At 39.1% G+C, this 20,102-nt stretch overlaps 1 protein-coding gene across 1 annotated transcript in view; it reads right to left on the bottom strand.

Moving 5' to 3' along the window:
- Window positions 1–9,308, bottom strand: part of LOC128733676 (uncharacterized) — a 106,714-nt gene extending 97,406 nt beyond the window's left edge. Inside the window, exon 1 of the mRNA XM_053827428.1 lies at window positions 9,229–9,308. The gene's annotated coding sequence lies outside the window, so the exon portion shown is untranslated. The remainder of the gene's footprint in view (window positions 1–9,228) is intronic.
- Between the last annotated feature and the right edge of the window lie 10,794 nt (window positions 9,309–20,102).

Genomic DNA, 20,102 nt, shown 5'->3' with positions numbered 1-20,102 from the left:
CTCTTTTTTCACTGGTTTACAATTTTTTGCCATTAGATTTGATATTAAATAAAACTTAAATTAGGACTACATAAGACTTAAATTTGATACTAAAAATTTACTTCAAACTGGAACGGTCAAACTGCAACAAAATTAGACACGTTTTACTTTTGAAATTGACATTTTTCGTCTTATTTTTTGACACGTTTTACCTCTTTTAAGTTCTGTTTTTTATCTTTTCCAGTCCTATTCCTCCACTTTTTGTTCTACTCCTCCTCTACCGTTTTCTCTCCTTTTCTGTACCATTTTGTGGGTTTTTGCTCTTACTTTATATCTGTTTTTCCTCATTTCTCGTTTCCTCTTTCAGTTGTACTAACTTTCAGTCCTCTTTTTCATCGCGCTTCTACTGTTTTCTTTCCCGTTTTCAATCTTACCTCATTTCTTTTTCCTTTTTTTGTATTTTTCTAACTCTTTTTTCACCTTTCCTTCTCGTTTGATGCCTTTGCTGGTTTTTCTGCCTGTTTGGTCCCTTTTTTAGGTGCCGTCCTTCTCTCCCTTTTTCTTTTCTTTTCTTCTTTTTCCCGTTTCGTGTCCCATTTTTCACCTCTTTATCTCGTGTTCCTTATTTCTTCTGCCTTTTTTACTCCCTCGTTATTTTTATTTTCCCTTTTGGTTTCTCTCGTTGTTTGTTCTTCCAATTATTTGTCTAGTTTTCCCTCCTGTTTGTTCTCGTTTTTTCCTCAAACTGTTTCCCATTCCGTTTTTCCTCGTTTTCTGTTGTCGTTGTTGCTCTTGGTATTTGCTCTCATGTCCACCCCTTTTTTCTATTTTTCTCTTACCTTGTCTCGGTCCGAGAACAAACAGTTTTCAGTCTTTTCTCTTCTCTTCCCTTATTCCCAGTTTTAGTACTTTTTTAACTTTTTATCTCTTTCTTTTTGCCTCCTGTTTGTGTCGCTTTCCGTTTGATGCTCCGTTTTTCCGTTTTTTCTGTCCTTTTATTCTCTTTTTTCTCTCAGGTTTTCCTTTTTTATTTCCCTTTTGCGCCTTGTTCTTTCCCGTTTTACCTTTTTCCCTTCATTTTTTCTTTTCTGTTTTTCTTTCTTTTTTTATCCGATTTTTCTGTTGCATGTTACATATTTCTCCTTTTTAGCTCTTTTCACCACTATTTCCACTATTCCTTTCGATTTTATCTCTCGTCTCGATTTCCTTCTTATGCTCTAACGTTTCTCCTTTTTTTGTTAGGGGTTTCATCCTTTTTTCATTTTTCCGTCTTTCCTCTATTTCACTAGGGAAAAAAGGGACAGTTCTTCACTGTTTCCCTCTCTGATTTTCGTCTGGTTTTTGTCTTTGCAGCACCGTTTTTCGAATGTTTCCTTCTGTTTTTTCATGTTTCCAGGCCCGTCTTTTCCGTCTGTTTTGGCAGGTGTTTGAATCTGTCTTTATTCTTTTTCTCGGTGTCGGTTTTTGTCTTTTTCCTCTTTTAACTCTTTTTTATCCTTTTTTCGATTTCGTCTGTTCCGTTCTTCCTCTTATTATATTATGTCATGTCATACTTTTTTACTTTCCTGTTACATTCTTTTTTTCTTGTCCATTTATCCCTTTTGTTTTCTATTGTTCTTTTTCCCTGTTGTTCCTCTTTCCCTGTTCTCGATTCTCTATTTTCTCTTTTTCATTTTCTATCCCGTTTTATTTTTTTTTGTCACGTTTTTTCTCTTTTTATATTCAGTTTGCCCTCTTTTAATCCCTCAAATTATTTTTTTGTCCCCCGATTTTTCAAGCCAATTTCTAAGGGGGGGGGACAAAAACTTTTGAAATTATTTGCATTGGCCTTATTTCCCTTTTGGTTTCTCTTGCTATCTGTTTCGCCTTCTCTTTCTTGTCTCGTTTTCACCCTTATTCTCTACCGTTTTCCCATCCTTTTTGTCACATTTTTTCTTCTCTTTCGTCTTCCCTTTGTTTGTCTAGTTTTCTGTCTTTCTCTGTTCCGTTCTTCCCGTTCCGGTTTTTCGCCCTTTCCTTTGGTTTTCCTCTTGTTTTTCTCTTTTCTGTGTCGTTTTTCGTATTTTGCCCGTTTTTGCTTGTTTTCAGGCCCTTTTTCTTTTTTTCCTGTCTCATTTTGAATTTGAATTTATTCTTTCATTTTTTCGGTACGGGTTGACTTCCAAAACATTTTTCTGAAAGGTTGGGTGTCTCAACCTCTTTGTCTACACACACTAGCGGATGTTTAATAAAATAGCTTGAAATCAAGGATAGCCATTGGAATCCCGAAACATTTATCATCAATTTAATTGAACAGAACATTAACGATGAGAAATTTCTCAAGACACACAAAGTTCATGCTAACATACATTCATTTGGCAAAGGCCTTAACTTGTCGGAGTGTTTTCTATTTAGCCGTTCATTCAATTATCATGCTTCCTGCCTTTCCATTCCTCGCTAACTTCCTGCTGATCAACTCCGGGAAATCTAGCTACAAAATAATACGATTACTTGAACTACAAAAGCCAATGCTTTCTCGCTACCTACCATGAAGCCAGCAGCCGAGAAGTTAATCCTCCGCAGGATATCCGAAACACGCCTTCCTAGAAGGAAGGTGCCGTAGTCAAGCCTCCGGAGAAATTTACTTCACCGCCGCACCACCATCCTGAGCGGACGACGAAGGTGTGCTTAAGTTATTTCCCTTCCAGGCGAAATAGCATTATCGCTGCCACCTCTCCTGCTGTGACATTTCCGTTTGTTTCCGTTGGGGAAAAGAAATCCGATACCAGCCGGAGCAGTATAAGTTTTTAAATAAGCCGAAAAAGTCCGGAATAATTGAAACTCGAAGAAACGGCGTTCACACACAGAAAAGAAAAGTTCTGTTCACTAAGGTGTAGTTTTTTATTGCCAAAACATAAATTGGTTTTGGAATTCATGGTCTAGATCGGACCAAAGTTCCGCTGCTGTTACTAGGGTTGGCCTCGGTTGGTCGGTCGAAGAATGCGATTAAGTTATCCTTTACCGGGTTTCTTTTTGCGCCGTAAAAGGATATCCTTTTCGCTTCGGGCTTGCCACGGATGGGTTTGGCTCTTACGAACACGGGCAAAAGGAATGAGACTCGTAAATCTCTAATGCAGTAAGTTGTAATGTGATTTTATGTGGTGGAACCTCACAATATCGTTTCTCACAAAAGCCTTTCACGCCAGGGCGTGATAGTGAGTTACTAGTAGTAAACAGGAACGGTCTTTCAGCCAGATTACATCTATCAATTCTGGAAACAGACATTTTATGGGAAGCTCTTTCCTGCTTTGTCTCCTTCCCGGCCGGCACGGAACGGTTGGACAAATGTTTCGTGCTAGCTCGCGGCAATTTCGCTATTGTAATTAGACTCGACCATCCCCGAAAGCATTAATCACTCTTCGTCAGGAACAACAGTAAGTGCCTTCAAAATGCGAGTAAAAAGACGAAGACCATCAGGAGATAAGCTGGGACGGGCATTTCGATTTTTTCCTTGAACTTTCTTTTCCATCCGAATGGCGCTGCGAACGTGCCCAAAACGGACAGCCGAAATTAGTGCCGCTCCTGGAAAACTGACAACGTCAAGCGCCAAGCCAAACCTCTCCGGAGTAGAGGCAGAGGGTCGGAATATCACCCCTCGGTGAGAGGTGGAAAAACATTATTTTTGATGGGTGAATTTTGTCACTTTACTGCTAGTTTGTTCCCGTCAGGGAATGCGACGGAATAATTAATGGCGCTTCTATTTTGGCATAAATTTTCAGAAATTTTCGGTGTCAATGGGGAGTGTGCTGCGCTGAGGGTTTCACAACATGCGACGACGGTTTTGATGAGTAATATGATAATTTTTCACTTTCCTGACTAGCTCGACGAGGCAACATGAGCTAATTGTTTTCCCAACATTGAGTGGGTGGGCTCACATTCGTATCTTGATGGATCAGAAAAAACTCATGACATGCATATTTCCGAACAATATAACCCTTAAGGTTACGCGGTTCACATGAATTCAATTTTAGAGCTGCATTTATTACTGTTTTTAAGCCAAACAATACTACCGTTTGTTGATGGTAAACAAAGCCCATCAGCAGAAAGTTAAACGTGCTCTCCTGCTCAGTAAGACATATATGCCATGTAACAGTTGTTGTTTCTACCAACAGCAGCAGCAGCAGCGGGCGGAGATATGATAAGTAAACCAAACTACTGGATAACAATACTTTTCGATTTGCAGCGCCTCGGGTCGCGCCACTAGCTGGGACTGCAGGCTGAACTGGCCGTAGAAAATAATAATTAAAACCTCTTTGTCTTTCGACACCTTTCGGTTCTGTATCAGCAGACGGAAGGCCATTAAAGCCGCTCGCTTGTTTGCACTTGCTGCATAGTTTCTTCAGCAGTTTCGCACCACAGCGAAGCTGATAAATTGTTTACCCATTCATTGCGGTTAAAGTTTTTCCCCTGCGCCACCTTCGGATGCCCGGATCTCTGTCTTATCCTGTACTTTTCAGTTTAACGTTGTGTTTGCTGTTTTAATTCCTCTCTGTACTAAAGACCGTGTTGCGTTACGCTACTGGAAGAAGCGACCGAAAACTTGTTATGGAAAGTTGCTTGAACTTTGTGCGGTTGCTTCCGTTAGTTTCAGATAATTTGAAACAACATGGTAATCACTGGTGAACCCAGGCTGGGGCACACTGCAGGCACGTGTCCCATTTAGTTCCATTTTCAGGCCTAACTTCAATTAAAAAAATAACCTCAAGTTTAGTTTCAAGTCAATTGTTCAAATTGGACTTAAAATCGGACATAGACACGAAATTAGACACGAAGTGTTACTTGAAATTAAAATCGACATTTTTCGTCTTATTCTCTCAAACGTTTTACCTCTTTTCTATTTTGCTTTTCTTTCCGCTTTTTTCAGTCACGGTTTAAACGTTTTGCTTCGTTTTTTTTTCCTTTTTTGTACCATTATCTCGGTTGTTGTTATCTCTTTCTATCAATTTTTGCTCTTTTTTTCTCGTTTTTTGCTGTCCCATGTTTTCTGTTTTATTTTTCCGTTCCCTTATCCAGTTTTTATTACTTTTAGCCTGATTTTGTTCATTTTTCAAGAGGTAAGATCGTTTTCAGTCTTTTCTCTTCTCTTTTTCCTATTTTTTCATTTCCAGTTTTCATATATTTAACACGTTTTTCTTCTTTCTTTGTTTTGGTCTTCGTCTGTGCCATTTTACTCGTTTTGATGCCCCGTTTTTCCACCTTTTCTTTTTATTCTGTTTTGGCCGCCTTTGTTTCCAAAAGAGAGAACGCTTTTCCTTTTTCGTCGTTTTCTCTTCCGTATAACCTTTTCCTTTAGCCCGTTTTTTCTTGTTTTTCTCTTCTTCTCTTTCTGTTTTATTTTCCCGTTTTCGTTCCATATTCGTTTTATATTCGATTTGAATCCTTTTTTGCGTTTTTATCGTTTCCTGTATCGGTTTAAATTTTTCTCAGTCGTAATTCTTATTTTCTCTTTTAGTTTTTCTTGTTTGGAATAATTTTAGCTTGAAGTTTTACTTCAAACCGGATAAGGACACAAGATTAGACACGAAGTTTTACTTAAAATTGACATTTTACTTAAGCTTAACCTTAAAATTTCACAGGTTTTATCTCTTTTCAGTTCTGCTCTTTCTCTTCGCTTTTTTCAGTCCCGCTTGTCAGTTTTTCTGTGCCATTTTCTTGGTTTTCGCATCCGTTTTTCCACTTTTTACTTATTTTTTTCTTTCCCGTGTTTTTTTGTTTCATTGTTCCGTTTCCTGTTTTAAAAAATATTATTTTTAGCTCTTTTCCTCGTATTCGTACCCGTTTTTAGTCTTTTATCTTTTCTTTTCCCTATTTTTTTCGTTTCCAGTTTACGAATTTTAATTTATTTTCTTCTTTCATTCATTGTGTTTGTCTGTGTGTCGTTTAACTCTTTTTGATGCCCCGTTCATCCGTCTTTTCTGTTTTTCTTCCCTTTTCAGTTTTCCGGGAGACCAGTTTTTCGTCTTTTTTGCTTCCGTTTTACCTCTTTCTTTAGTTCGTTTATTCTAGTTTTTCTTTTCTGTCCCATTTTCCCGTTTATTATCCTATATTACTCCTTTTATATTCCGTTTGATCTCTTTTTTCCGTTTTTATCGTTTCCTCTATCGGTTTACTTTTTTCTCTTTCGTTATTCTTATTTTCTGTTTGAGTTCTTTAGTTTTCTGTTCCGAATTCTATTTCTAGTCTCGTTTTCCCTCTTTTCTTGTCCCGTTTTTGGCCCTTTTCACGAGTCTTGAATTTCCTGTTTTTCCCCGTTTCCAAGCCGATTTATCCTCTTTTCCTGTTTCGTTTTTTGCCATTTTCCGATCCGTTTCAATGGTTTACTTTTTTTGCGGTCCAAGTTTTCATTTTTTCGCCTTTAACCCGTTTTTCGTTCGTTCACCGTTTTTTTCTCATTCGTTTGTTACGTTCTTTCTCTTAGTGTGTTCTGCTTCCCCTCCTTTTCAGTCGCCTTCTTTTTTTCCGTTTTATCTTTTTTGTTTACTGTTTTAATTTTTTTCTGTCTATATTATTTTCTTCTCTGACCCAAATTTCCTCTTTTTCTGTTTTTATTTCTTCATCCTACTCTTGTACTCTGTCATTTTTTTCTATTTCTATCTCGTTTGGCTTCTTCTCCTTTTTTGTCTCATTTTCTCTCTTTACCTGGCCAGGTTATCCTCATTTTCCATGCTCTTTTCCGTTTTTCACCATCTGTCTCATTTTGATCTAACTTTTTATTCAGTATTTGGCTCCCTTGATTCTTCTCTCTTCGAGTTTCTTTTTTTTATCTCCCGTTTTTCACCCTTTTGTCTTGTTTTTTCCTGTTTTTCATTTACTGTCCCATTTTCCCGTTTGTCCCATATTTCTTTTTTTGTATTTCGTTAGGCCTTTATTTCTCTCGTAATTATTTTCTCTTGTTTTCTTTTGCGTACTCCCTTTTTTGTCTTGTTTTCCCTCTTTTCCTGTCCTATTTTTCGCTTTTTGTCTGAGTGCTGGATTTCCTCTGTTTCCACGTTTTCATGCCGGTTTCTTCTCTTTTTCTGTCTAGTTTTTGCCATTTTCTGTTCGGTTTTTTGTTCGTTGGTCGTTTGTTTTTTCTCATTCGTTTGTTCCGTTTTTCCTCTTATTATGTTCTGCTTTTTCTTCTTTTCTGTCACCTTGTATATTCTTTTACGTTTCATTCCTTTGGACTTTTATTTTCATTTTTGTTGCTTTTTTTTGCTGTCCCATTTTCCTCATTTTTTTATAAGAGACATTTTACACTTTTTCATTTTTTTTGCTAATTTTTTTTCTGTCCTTTTTGTATTAGAGACATTTTACACCTTTCAGTGGATTCGTGCCTGTTAAAAGTTGTTATCATCTATCTACAACTGATTGTATAGTCCTGTTTCCTTGAGGTAATTCACTATTTTCTTTTCATTGTCGTCATTGTTATCAAGTGTTTGTTGGATGCTAGTAGAATTCACTTCATGTTTTTGTTTCGCGTTCTCGTACTTTTTACAGTACAGTATTATATGTCGGATTTCGTTCTTGTTCTCCATCATTTTCTCTCTTTTCCTACCCAGTTTATCCTCATTTTCAATTTCGTTTTTTTTTAGTTTTTCTTAGGGGTTTTCCTTGTTTTCTCTCATTTTCATCGTTTAGATACCGATTAACTCATAATAGATGTAGCAACTATATACCTTTCTGATACCTTTGTTTTTCAATTAGTGAACTAATTAGTGAAAATTAACGGAAAGCTTGAAGGTCAAATATTTCCATATGTTTTTTTCGTGATCACCTCGCTTCACAGGGAGGGACGGAAGCTCAATACAACATATGTTTATTGTAATTTCGATTACTCCAACCGGTCGCAGATTGTTTTCGAGGATTGAACCTTGACCAATTTGACGTCTCTGCTTGAAAAGTACGCCAGAAAAGTAACAGTCTCGTCGTCCTAACAAGATTTCTTTCCACTGCGATTAAACCAATTTGATGTCTGTGGTGAAGACTATGTTATGGTTGTAATATGATTCTTTAGAAATGCGCACGTTTACCACTTCATTGGAAGAGTAGTGAAAATAAAATGTATTGTGTCGCGGTAAGGATGTGCTACTGATGAAAAGGAATCGAGTTGGTAAAAAGTCCTTAACATGGGCGAAGGGTTGATAATAAAAACAATCTTTGATTTCTGTAAGGTTACAGAAGTTATTTTGTCCTTGATTTTGTCAAAAAATTTCCAAATGCACATTCTCGCCAGAGGAACTATAATGTTTTCGCGTAGTTTGGTTTAAATATCTTTATACATTAAAACGTTTGTTTTCTGGCAGAAGGACAAGTTAGGTCATTTGTGTGCTCTAAATACTCACAAATTTCTTCAAAAGTATAGCGTCACAACATTTAGTTGGGTGGTCTTTTTGTGTTAACTTTCTCAAATTCAGGAAAACCGACCATTTTTCAAAGCAATTTAGTTGGGAAAATTCAATGGAGACGCATAGTGTTTTTTTGAAATTCTCAACCACTAAGAAAAGGATATTTCTACCAAGGAAATGAACGTTTCAGAAGACTGCTTAATTTTTCTAATGAATTGTTTAATTAATTAGAAAGGCATTCGATTTGAAAGCAAACGTTTCTGAAAGCTAAAAGTGAAAGCTGAGCCGCAGTTTTCATACTAAAGGGTTATTTTTTGTTTGCGATACCCACTATCTATCGGCGCCAGAAGAACCAGCGAAAATGGTTGTTTACCCCATCTAGCTCGGTAGGACTGATGATTTATTGTGCCGCTATAAAACTTTTTATGGCGGGCACTAACGCTAACTAAAGGGGAAAAACAGTAGCAGTCAGCGAAAAATGTTGGATGGTACGAGAGCTGACTTTTCATTTCTCACTCCGAAATTGCTCATATTTGTACCATTCACCGAAGTGTGTAAATTCAGTGTGAACTAATTGTCGTTTGGTAACTATTTGAAAGGTCACTAATTTTCTTCGCTTGTTTTATTTGCTCGAAAGCACTTATTTTACTAATATAACTGTGCCTGTTTTATCACATATCACTTTTATGGCTTTGCACAAGAGCAAATACTGAAAACATTTTCATCTATTAGTAATGCAGGTCTCTTGCAGCAAACTTTAGCTGCATACCAAAGTGTGTTACGAGCCGAATCGAAAGAGTATATCCAGATGCTTAAGCAATTTGATGAATGTGAACAATTATGAACAGAAATAATCCCAATTACGGAAGAAAGTGAAACTCACCTTAACTGACTAGCACATGTATCGCGTCAGCACTTTTCCCGCATCGGCTGGCTCACGACGACGACGACGGTAAACAACCTGAGGAGAAAGAAAAAGGGAAAACATGTTACACAACAATAGCGACAGCGGACAAACAAACAAAAAAATATGGGCAACAATTTCAGCGTGACACTCGAACGGCCTAGGCTCTCTTAGTCTCTGTGCAGTGCACCGCGGTAATCCATCTTTTAATCTAGTCAGGTCAATCTCCGCTCGGTTAAGCCTGGTAAAAAGTCTCACGAACTACTACACATCGCAGCTTCCGCAATTTTCCGCTCGTTTGTTTGTGCGGCAGCGATCTGTTCAGTTCAGTTCAGTTCAGTTCAGTTCAGTCCAGAGTGCTTACAGTGCCTGCCTAATGGCAGCAACACAAGAAACATTGATGAAGTGATGAGCAACATGCCCAACTATACGTATAGAAAGAGCTGCCTCACTCAGCCGACTCAGTCAATCGATCATTGATGATGCACTGTCAATTGTCGAGATGTACCTACTAGCAGAGAGCTGCACAGTTTTCAATCAGCCAACCGAGGAAAAGCCATTTCGCTTCCATTCTGTCTCGGGTCTTCGTTTAGTGGCAAGCGGGATAAATGAGGAAGACGATCATTAGTTGTGATTATGGTTGTGTACTGATTGTGAGCGGGGAAAAAACAGAACACAGAAAATGCGAAATTTCAGCACAATCAGCAGCCATTATTTAGAGTTGAGCCGTCGCCCGCGTGGTGATTAAATGTCGATTCCGAGCAAAATCGTAAAGCCTTGTTTTGGTTTGGAAAAATCAATGAAATGTTATCTCTAAACAAACTGTCATTTGTCAAACGTTTATGCTTGATTCGTATGAAACAGATTAGGAAGAAGATTACAGGCATCGAAGACGTGCGAGTTTCATGCACTTCATTCAATTGCTGGTAAACCAGCAACCTTAAAAGTTCAGATTTGTTTTTATTTGGTTTGCACGAAAAAAGTTCGTTCAACCCGTCGGGTTGGTGGTTTATTTTGCGGTCCGTAATCTACCGGGGTGTCACACACGAGTAACAAAGCTTACTAATTAAACCATTCACATTGTTTGCCGGTTCGCACTGTGACCGCAAATTCTAAACCAAAAAAAAAAGTGGTTCCCGAACGTGCTATTCATTCGCTGGCTGCATTTCCGAGCGCACATTGTTGGCGCCTTAATCATCCGTTGGGTGCCCTTGAAGGCACCAGTCGCCGCGGTTTGGCCGCAAGAGCCTGGTACCTACCTGGTGAGTGCACAAACCGTGTGTGAACAAACATATGTGAACTGCAGTTAGAATGCTGGTCATAAATTTTCCTACCAAAGCAGTGGCTTTGAGTGATTCGAACAATAAACCAATGGCATGCCGAATTCAAGCGCACCGGATTTGTACTGCACGTGTTCACGTATGTAGGCTTTTGTTTTTTTTTCCTCAAGGTACTAACTACCCACGGTAAATTTGGTATTAGCCAACCCAAGAAACGAGACAATTTTTGCCCTTCAGCTCGATTGTGGTTGTTGATTAGAATTATTGATTCGTTGTGTGAGACTGAGAAACCAATTCCGTTTCAACATCATGCAATTTACATGGGGTTTAATCGTATGTCGTAACCAAAGGGATTAACTTTGGCGGAAAACGAACATTATTCAACTGGCACTGGTTGATCTTCTGCCATTAAATCTCAGTTGAGGCCAAATCAGCCTCCGCACGCGAAGCTCAAGTTACACGGCATTCCATTCCAAGGAAGGTCGCCGGAGTGGACGTATTCGCTTAGCACTGGCCCCGATCGGCATCGACGGCGGACAGTCCAGCCGGCACGGAATAACAGTATTTGAATTTTAATACGTACTTGAGCGTCCCGAGAAGTCGATATATATTCACTGGCAAGTTCCGAATTTGGGCAATAGACGATTATGGCGATCGTTCAGTGCTCATTCCATCGATACGGATACGGTTCTCCCTGCAGCTGCAAGGAACTGGTTTTTCGCAGCACGTCCCTTAACGGAACCATTTCATGTGTGTGCTTGATTGCTCGCTCATTTTACAAATAGCATAGCGAGTGCCATAAATCACTGAGCTGGAAATCGAACCGCCAACCGCTGCCAGTCGCCTTCAAAGATGGCGTGGCGACGGTCGGTGTGACTATAAGACTAATTATGATTAATTGGAAATTGATTTTGGTAATTTAATCTACAGAGGCGAGCAATTAATTTATGGCTGTTTGAAATGATTACATACCCCCCGATGGATGGCATGTTGCGGTGCCCGCTAGATAATTTCCATGACTACATTTATTGCTGTCATCACTCGTAAAAAAATTTTGTAAAATTTTGACAACATTTATTGTCGAGCTAGCGCTCGAGAGGCTTGCCAGGCTGACTTTTGGCGTCTATTGTGATTGTAAACATTCCCACATTCCACATTCATTCGCTTCAAATAGCCCTTATTAGGTAGCAACAGAGCAATTGCCCTGTGCTCAGGCATTGCAGTTTGAATTTATGTTGACATAATTAACCGTGTAATATCCGTTCAGTTTCAGCGCCGTCGCTCGAATGGTACCCACATATATTCGAATGTACGTACGCCGTCGGCACTCCTGGCCCCGTGTGAAACCGTGATACGGTGGACCAACTTGGTCTTGGTTTGGCACTTTGGATGCTTTGGAAGTTGCGGAAAGTTTACTACCATTTGGCAGTTTGTGATATGTACACGAATTGGGAAACAAAATTATTTATCATTAACCCGAGCTAATTAAGCGCGAGGGCGGGATGACCAGAGGAGAATTCTAAACGTTGCACAGAATGCACGACAAAATCGTAATTTTTTTTCATTAGCTTCAATGGCTTCGAAGCTCTTTTAAATATCAAAAAATATTTGTAAATTGAAAATTAAAATAAAATTGTGGAAAAAGAGTTAGCAAATCCCCCATTCGGCGTTGAATAGAATAAGATTCAACATCATTTACTCTTTCCCTGTTCACCTTATCAATGCAATTTTGAATTTCTGGACCTCCACTAAGTGATTGATAATCTATCGTCACAGCAGTTTCCCCAGTTTACGAGTAAAAGTTGATTAGAATTGATGATTATTTACTAACTTAGTGCCCAATCTTACTCGGAGCTCCTTTGTCTCTCAGCCATTTGTACAAGTGTTATCGATCCGACAATCTTGTCGTTTCCGATATTCTTATAATGCAGCAAACAAAGCTTTTCTTTTTTTTGTAAAGTGGAGGAGTTTTTCGGTGCGAAGAATGATAACCTGGATGAAATTGGGTCGTTCAATGGCAGGTGGGACTCCAATCCACAACACTCTCTCGGTTGGTACCCAAGTGTTTTTGCAATTAAACTACTGCCGCACCCTTCTAATAAATGAATCGTTTGTTTGAGAAACTCCACAAACGCCATTTTTATGAAAATTGACTTTTTAACAGTTTTCGAATCCTTGAGGATATCTACACCTTCCCTCAAAATTCCAGACAAAGTTAGTTCCACGAACCCCTTTTAATTGGGCTTGCAAATATCCGTTTGTTTGAGAAACCCCAAATATCCATGTGTCTTAGAGCAATATTGACGTGCAATGTTGTAAGCAGTATTCGCAACACAATTCAGTAGTGTAAAAATGTTTTCGGAATCAAAAAATTACGGGTTGGACACAGTCAAAAGGAAGAAATATAGTGTTCGGCGGACTACAGAATACAAGACGGAAGTTATTAAAAGTAAAAGTAAAGGGAACGGAGTATAAAAATCGAACAGAAAAGGATGCTTTAGCTGAAAAAGTAAGAGCTGATTGTAAATGCAAATAAGCTTGGATTAGTTGGTCAACAAGATAAACGCAAAAAAGCCACTCTTGTAATCTAGATGCACTAAAAACTGTAGCAATTTCGTTCCGGAAATAACCTACCATTTAAAATGTTGATAATAGCACAATATAGAATAAAAGGTTCAATCTTCTATTCATCTTTTTTGTCAACTCGTTGCTTTTCCTAATATGAATAATCCGTCGAATACTCCCGAGTAACTATAAAATCAATAGTTTATCCGTTCGAATTAGGGGAATGTCGTCGTGGTTGGGCCATCTTCTGGTCCACAAATCTCATTTCAAAAAAAACTTTGGAAATTTAACAAAGACCTTATTAATAGTTCGTATTTAGACCTTTGTTAAATTTCCAAAACTTCTTTTAAAATGGAATTCATGGACCAAATGACGGCCCAACCACGACGACATTCCCCTATTTATCGCCATTAAGGTACTGTTCGCATATCTCCATTTCCTTTTGGTATAACGTAATTTCTTATCTTATATATAAAAATGGATTTCTGTCTGTCTGTCTGTCTGTTGGGATGTTCCTTATAGAATCATAAACTACTGAACCAATCGGCGTGAAAATTTTCATGTAAAGGTTTTTGGGACCAGGAAAGGTTTTAGTGATGGTTAGAGCCCCCTCCCCCACTAAGAGGGGGGGGGGCTCCCATACAGATGAAACACAAATTTCTGCATAACTTGAGAACTAATCAAGCAAATAGAACAAAATTTGGCAAGTGGGAGTTTTTGGTGACAAGACAAGAATTTATTCTAAGGTAAATTGGGACTTCTCCCCTCTTTAGAAGGGGAATTATGACTACTCTCCCCTTTAAGAGGGGGGGGCTTCCATACACATGAAATTCAAATTTCCTCATAACTCGAGAACTAATCAAGCAACTGGAACCCAATTTGGCACGTGGGTGTTTTTGGAGACAAAATTTTTTTCTATGATGATTTGAGACCCCTCCCCACTTTAGGAGGGGGGGCTCCCATACAAATGAAATACAAATTTCCTCATAACTCAAGAACTAATCAAGCAAATGGAACCAAATTTGGCATGTGAAAGTTTTTGAGGGCAAGAATATTTTTTATGGTAAATTGAGACCCCTTCCCACTTTAAGAGGGGGGCTCCTATACAAACGAAATACAAATTTCCTCATAATTCGAGAACCAATCAAGCAAATGGAACAAAATTTGACATGTGAAAGTTTTTGAGGGCAAGAATATTTTCTATGGTGAATTAGAACCCCTCTCCACTTTAAGAGGGGGGGGGGCTCCTATACAAACGAAATACAAATGTCCTCATAACTCAAAAACTAATCGAGCAAATGGAACCAAATTTGGCATGTGGGAGTTTTAGATGGCAGACATTTTTTCTATGGTGAATTACGACCCCTTTCCCTTTTAAGAGGGGGGCTCCCATACAAATGAAATACAAATTTCCTTATAATTTGAGTACTAATCAAGCAAATCGAACCAAATTTGGCATGTGGGGCTTTTAGGGGGCAGAAATTTTTTCTATGATGAATTAAGACCCCTCCCCTGTTTAGGAGGGGGGCTCCCATACAAATGAAATTCAAATTTCCTTATAACTTGTGAATTAATCAAGCAAATGGAACCAAATTTGGCATGTGGGAGATTCTGGAGTCTTGAATTTATGTTATGATAGCTAGAGACCTCTCACCCCTGTGGTAGGGGGATATGGACTCTCATACAAATAAAACAGAAATTTTTGCGAAACTCAAAAACTAATCGAACTCGAGAAATTCGAGACTCTTCCATAAAACATTAGTCAATAACAAGACCACAAAAATTATCTATAGTAACACTAGATCATTTAGGACGAGACGGCCGCGAGTGTTGCCGGTGACCCGCCGTCGGAAGCGCCGCCCACTGGGGGGAGGCAACTCTCCGCAGAAATCGCTACTGTCTAGGTTTATTTGTTTTCCTAGGTCAGCCTGGGTTTCCTGGAATGAGCGACAGCGAGTAAGGAGAGGATCGCGAAATGGTACTTTCCACAAAAAAGTTTTCCGTGATATTCGGCGAAATGTTGTACAATCATGGCGAATATTACTATCCGCTTTCTGGCTATGCAATTTACTGTGAGGAAAAATTGCAAATTTGTATATTAAACTACCCATTCCTGGTAACTAATAAGCATTAACATAAGCAGCAAATCAGCGTATCTGGCATTGTCAGCACTATAAGAAGGTTATCAGTAAAGTAGCTGTATATTTTGCCAAAATGGCATTTAAGTAGCATTTAAGGCGACTTAAAACGGTCTAAAACTACTTGAGTGAACGGTCAATTTCCTGTTTGTTTGAGAAACCCCAAACATCCATTCACTTTAAAGCCTTGTAATTTTAGCTAGAATCATTATTTTGATCAAAAGATAAGTCTACATAATGTATATTTTAGATATTGTCATAGAACCTCATACCAAAAAATATAAGGATGGGTTCAAAATTTTGAGAAAATCAGTTTTTTGTTGTTTTCCAACAATAGTGTCGAGTGGATTTGTGCGGGGTTTCTCAAACAAACGATTCAAATAGTCTCATAGCTAATTCTGTCCCCCCAGTTTTCACCATTCCATACATGGCACACATTACGTGAATAAGTTCGATCTGCTTCCTGGGGAAGCCGTTCTCATCCGTGATTTTCCATGGTTCTTTTCGTTCGATCGTATCATATGCAGCTTTGAAGTCAACGAACAAGTTGTGCACAAAAAATGCTAAAAAAATCCAGGGCGGCTTTACCGCAGTTGGCTGGAACCTTAGCCATCCGATCAGCGATTAGCGATCAACTGCGTTTCCGTTCTGGCCACGAAATTATATTAAGTAGATCCTCCGTTTGATTGTTCAATAAAAATGTCCATGCTGACTAAGTTCTTCTTCACCATTTGGCCAGTTGCTCCGGGCTGGAGCTGGCGTTACGAACAAAGCATCGAGCGTAGGCGCCAAGGCTGCTGCAAATCGACTGATAACGCTGTTAAATGATTTTTGTACACAAGAGGGTTGCTAGATTGCTGGATTTACCACCAGGTGGCAGGGTAATCGCATGAAAAATCGCCCTAAACAGTCCATTTCTTTTTAATGGATACGTTTAGAACTATATAACATCAAATTAACTGAAGGCCGAAGCTAATAAAAATAAATACAGGCCCGTTTGGTCAGAACTAATTGATAATTTTATTCGATAAATAAAATCTCATTCTTTAATTTAATTGCTTCTATTAGCTAATTTGATAGATCTAAATTATATTACTGCAAAAAAAGAAAAGCAGCAGTTCTTTTGTCATATTAAATACCATTAGTTACTCAATAAATTTCGAAGCGGTCTAGATAATATAAAGTCTACTTTTATAACCTAAAACAACGCGGGGGTCGACTTAATTTAGCACATTTGCTATCAAAATGAACAAAGCCTCAGAGTTCTTGAACACAAAAAAAAACTCCGTATTCATCTCCTCGTTAACCAGCTATGTCAATAAACCATCAATATCTTCCCTATGTATGATTCATAAATTGCATAAAAACATAGTTGCTAGCGATAGTTAGTCGGTTAGCATTGAGCCGAAGCCTCACAATTGTATTATCCGCTGGCCCTCGGCATTCGGTAGCGGGGCTCGATTTTATGTGTAGTAATTTATTCTCATTTGTTAATATTTATCGTCGCACCATTTTTAGCAAATGAGATCGACCGACCCGATATGGGTGGGGAGGGAGTTGCATCGCGTCGCTGCCGACCCCGACCGATGGAAGCAGCTGGCGATGGCGCGGTGAACGCGAAATTAGTATAAATTCTCCCCGATTTACGATGGCGTTTGCCATGGGATTACTATCGTAGGTAGGTTTGCAACTTTAATGTTCAGCACATGTTTTTTTTACAGTAGAAAAAATATTTCCTACTATGCTTTAACATAAAGAAGCGACACACTTATTCAGGGAAAAATGGTATCAAATGAGCAATTAGTAAACAAATTCAAATGACACGAGATTAGTATTTTCTGTACTTAAACTCCTTCAAGGCTTCTGCTCGTTAAAGTGCTCGACCACGCCATAGACCGCTTGGTGAATCTCAAAACGGGCTTCAAATCTAATTTGTTTGTGATTTTTTTTTGGTTTTTATTACTCTACCACTGAAGATTACACTCGGCTGCTCTAAAACCAGAAGGCACTAACTGTGCCGGACTAACTTTGCCGATTGGCGTGCTTGTAAATGCCAAACACTCAAGGTTTTTTCAATTGTTTGATTAGAAAAGTTGTTTTTATTGCTGTTTGCCAGCCAGCGAGCGATTCCGTTCAGCTCTAAAGGCTATTAAAACCTTAAACTTTAGCCTAGCCCTGCCCATTAGCGACGGTTCGAAAGCGGGAGTAATTTTACCGCACTTTTTCGAAATTGAAATCGCAACTATGGAAAACCACAGGCGCAGTTTCCATGCCATGAAGCACCGACGAGAAAGGTGTGAATGACGTATGATGGGGGAGGAAAACGAGAGGGGAATTAGCCGGGATTGAGTTAAAGTAAAAGTTTCAGATAACATTACCGGAAAACATCGGAATCGGTCTGAAACACATTTCCAGTGCTTGGCAAATTGCGATAATCGTAAAACCCGTGCTTAGAATGATAGAGCCATAAACAAACAAGTCGTAGTTTTTAGTGGTGCTGGCGGAACCTACTAAACCTGAAAGGCTTGCCGAGTGCCTTCCAGTGATTGCTGCTGGTGGGAAGTATCATCGAAACCGATATAGAGTGTGCTACCATAAAATCCAAATTTGCTTTTTCTGACCCACTGAATTGATTTCGGTGGCGGCGGCGGCGGCTGCGGTGCACCGGAAAGACATTAATTGCTTTGCTTTCGGCTTACGGTCGATCAGAGAGAGAGATTAATGGTGCCCAATTCTACGTCGTCGGAATTTCGCGCTGCTCTAGAATCTCACCGGTGGGCGGATTGACCAACTAACGGGGAAAGCGGTTCCGTTAGTTCGACACCATTAGCCTTAAATATGTGACATGTAGGATCTTCAAAATTAGCACAAATCGATGTGGTTTTACATATGGGTTGTTGATTTAACACGGCATGGGCATTTGCATAATTATGTTATCTTTTTTACCGTTTGCTAATGATTTGCGAACTCGGTCAACCCTATATTTTCATTAGCAGATTAATTCTGAATTGGGAAAAAACGACATTCTGGAAAATGTTGATTCGAAATTTATGACTATGAGCCGTTTCTCCTGCTCGGATGGTCTGCGCAGTTTTGCAAGTAAAAATCAGAACAAACATTAAAATCAGCTTTTATTGAAAGAACATGGTGTTTGCTTCTTCAGTTTTTACTGCCACAAATATTCTTCAGATAAATGAACGTAAAAAAATAACTAGAACGTTAGAACGTTCGCCTCTCTGTGAAACCTTCGCGGATGATATCCGCGTCTGGCCTAAAACTATACAATTGACTGTAGAAATAGTAATCTAGCAGTATGTCAAAGTACAGCGGGAAATCCGTTAAAGTTCGATAAACACTCTGAATAATTAAGATACCGGTGAATAATTAGGTTGTAGCTTTGGCACACTAATTAACGGCGCTCTACCCTTCCTGTTGTTCGAGCTTAACCTTCAGCGGAAGAAGATCGAGCGTAGGCGGCAGCAAAGTTGCCGTTCGACAGTCAAAGCCCGCCAGTCGGAAGAACAGAACCAGAAATCGGTGCCCGTGTGCCACCATTTCGATGCTTCGGTGGTGGCCTTCTGAAACGCGAAAGAAAGACCTAGATAACAATTCAGCCGAACGACACGACGGTACCGAAGAGGGCAACGATTGGTTCTATAGTCAGGGCAAAGTCGAGCCATAAATCAACTCACTCCGAACGCGCGGCATGCATACAAACGTAAGTACCCATGGTCAACGCTTTGCTGGGCGGAATTCCGCGCTACCGTGATAGACCGTGATCCAGCTTCGGTATTTTGAGCAGCCATACGTGACAGCGAACTTAACCCTGTGGCCTATGTTGCGAATGTGAAAAAATCATTGAGCACGAAATTGTTTTGCGGAGAAAATGGTTCTGTCTTGTAAGATTATTACGAGTGAGCTTTTATTATTATGAAAAGTTGTGCACCTAGAAATCCAAATGAAGAGGTTTTTTTCAATCTGTTATTTCGATAGCTACAGCCTAGTTGCGAAATGAACAGATTAGGCAATACTGTGCAATACATAAAATTATACAGGGATGTTCTTCCGGTTGCTACCTTTTGAAATATGTCTTTCCGTGTGAATCCAAATTTTATTAACCTAAATATAACATGGTAAATATTTAGAAAAAAGGTTATCTCTGATAAATTCACTACTTGTTTACATGAAAAATAACACAGTTGTGAGCATTCCCAGAAAAGCAAAGAAAATGTTTAGTCAGCGTAGGTCCAACCGCCCAGTTAGCTTCGGAGTACGATGGTGGCTTTACAAGCCAGTCGTCGTATGTTCGAAGGCTCAAGTTCTCAACAGGACGTTTATACCCATGACTTTGCTTTGCTTTTTTAGTCCAACCGTGACTGAATATTTTCTCGTGTAATCTTATCAACATTAACGGTCAGCTACCATGATCGTACCGGGAGTATTACAAACAAATAAATATTTTTTTAATACCTTTACATTCACAGAATATATGAAATATCTCACTAACAAAAAGGAAATAGATGTTTCTGGCAAATTGAAACCGACAATGAATAAATAGTGAAATATCAGTTGCCTTGTATAAGAAAAAACGCCATGCGCGGTAGTCGACATAAGCTTTAAAGCATATAGTCGCACCCGCCTCCCAACTCTCGAGACCAAACAGCTAATGCGCAGTATTTATAATGGGAATCCGTCGCCAAATCCCCCGGCCGCTGCGCAGAATGACCACTAACAAGCACCGCGCTGTCCGCTGTCAGCCTATATATTTGCAACTGCGTAATACGCTCGAAAGACCAACCATGTCAACATTAAGACGTTTCGGAATTAAATTAACTAAAATTTTTAATATTTTGCTCCTGCCTTTCTTCAG

The sequence above is a fragment of the Sabethes cyaneus genome, chromosome 2 (genome assembly GCF_943734655.1).
Source record: "Sabethes cyaneus chromosome 2, idSabCyanKW18_F2, whole genome shotgun sequence".
NCBI classification, from domain to species: Eukaryota; Metazoa; Arthropoda; class Insecta; order Diptera; family Culicidae; genus Sabethes; species Sabethes cyaneus.
This window is presented reverse-complemented; position numbering and strand designations above follow the sequence as displayed.